The sequence below is a fragment of the Nematolebias whitei genome, chromosome 22 (assembly GCF_014905685.2).
Source record: "Nematolebias whitei isolate Nwh7 chromosome 22, NemWhi1, whole genome shotgun sequence".
NCBI classification, from domain to species: Eukaryota; Metazoa; Chordata; class Actinopteri; order Cyprinodontiformes; family Rivulidae; genus Nematolebias; species Nematolebias whitei.
In genome coordinates, this window is record NC_056519.1 from 1,735,016 (window position 1) to 1,737,176 (window position 2,161).

General features: G+C 45.5%; 1 protein-coding gene across 1 annotated transcript in view; it reads right to left on the bottom strand.

Annotated features, from left to right (window-relative positions):
• phf21b (PHD finger protein 21B) overlaps positions 1-2,161 on the bottom strand; it is a 97,266-nt gene that overhangs the window by 22,463 nt on the left and 72,642 nt on the right. The gene's annotated exons all lie outside the window — the stretch shown is intronic.

Genomic DNA, 2,161 nt, shown 5'->3' on the forward strand with positions numbered 1-2,161 from the left:
AAGTCAGGAAACAACACCTGTTCTTCTTCACAGGAAGTCAGGAAACAACACCTGTTCTTCTTCACAGGAAGTCAGGAAACAACATCTGTTCTTCTTTACAGGAAGTCATGAAATAACACCTGTTCTTCTTTACAGGAAGTCATGAAACGGCACCTGTTCTTCTTTACAGGAAGTCAGGAAATAACACCTGTTCTTCTTTACAGGAAGTCATGAAACGGCACCTGTTCTTCTTTACAGGAAGTCAGGAAATAACATCGTCTCCGATACATAAAACATATAAAATAAAAAATAAATAAAAAACTCCATAGCAGTTTGTTTTAGTTTATTTAAATGTCTAATGTTCAGATGTTTATTCCTCATAATTATTTTATTATGTTTGAGAAATAAAAGCACCTGTCTGTACTTGGTTAACATAATAAACTTTGCATTCTTTGGAGAGTTTTAATTTAATGTTTCATTTTGGCACAAACAGGCTTCCGTACTGGTCTCTGATTAATCTGCGGCCTCATCTCAGTAATTTGCTCCGCCTCCAGATTACAGTCTGTTGAGCGAACTGAACTAATCCACAGAGTTTCTCCACCCCATTATGTGATGGTGAAACTGAAATCACTTCAAATTAAAGCCACGTCCAGGTGTAGGTCCAAACGGGTCGGTGTCACGAGGCCGGTGTCCTTCACAGGAAGGAAAGAGACGGACGTCCTCAACAAATCTTAAACTTAAGTTTACAACGAACCGTTAGGATGAAACACGGTTCTGATCCAGAATCTAATCAAAACAGAACTTTAAAACTACACCGAAATCTTTTTAATTTAACAAAACTAACATTCCTTCAAGGGATGCATATCACCCGCCGCCATGCTTGCCAAAGTTCTAAAGCTCTGACCCGATCCGTTTGTTTCCTTTAGTGGGTGGGAGCAGAACCGACCCATTAGCTCAATGGTCTGGTCCAAATCCAGCACCCAAACTGAGGTGGTTTACAGAGACATCTGCAGCAGGTAAGATGTTAACTCTTCAGAACTTTCACAGAACTTAATATCCCTCAAAGTTTGATGATGACGAGCTGGTGTTCCTCCCCCTCCCCTACCCAGCATGCCTTGCTGCAGACTGAGTGTTAAACACCGGCACCGCTCCAGAACCTCCCCGGAGGATCATTAAGCAGCTTCACTCTGAGGCGAGTTATGATGCCGAGGATCGATCTGCTCCGATTGGTCGAATGATCCCTCAGGGAGGAAGCAGAGGAAGGAGAAGTCTTCACTTCCTGTCTGCAGGAGGCGGGCTGGACCACGACCACAACCGCCACTATCAGATCTGTTCATGTCAGCCGACAGAACCAGCAGCTTCGGCTGTTTGTCTCAACCACAGAACCAGCAGGGTTCGGCTGTTTGTCTCAACCACAGAACCAGCAGGGTTCGGCTGTTTGTCTCAACCACAGAACCAGCAGCTTCGGCTGTTTGTCTCAACCACAGAACCAGCAGGGTTCGGCTGTTTGTCTCAACCACAGAACCAGCAGGGTTCGGCTGTTTTTGTTTTAAACAAAGCTTCAGTAATCTGCTTGAGAAAAGATATGCAGGAAGTGGTTTTTAATCAGCTCCTTCAGCTTTGAGGAGAGTGGAACGACTGCTGAAACACGCCGAGAGCTGAACGACTGCTGAAACACGCCGAGAGCTGAACGACTGCTGAAACATGCAAAGAGCTGAACGAATGCTGAAACACACAGAGCTGAACAACTGCTGAATCATGCAAAGAGCTGAACGACTGCTGAAACACGCAGAGAGCTGAACAACTGCTGAATCATGCAAAGAGCTGAACGACTGCTGAATCATGCAAAGAGCTGAAGGACTGCTGAAACAAGCCGAGAGCTGAATGACTGCTGAAACACACCATGAGCTGAATGACTGCTTAAACACACAGAGCTGAACAACTGCTGAATCATGCAAAGGGCTGAACGACTGATGAAACGCGCAGAGAGATGAACGACTGCTGAAACATGCAGAGAGCTGAACGACTGCTGAAACATGCAGAGAGCTGAACGACTGCTGAAACACGCAGAGAGTTGAACGACTGCTGAAACACGCCGAGAGTTGAACGACTGCTGAAACACACAGAGCTGAACAACTGCTGAAACACGCAGAGAGCTGAACGACTGCTGAAACACGCAGAG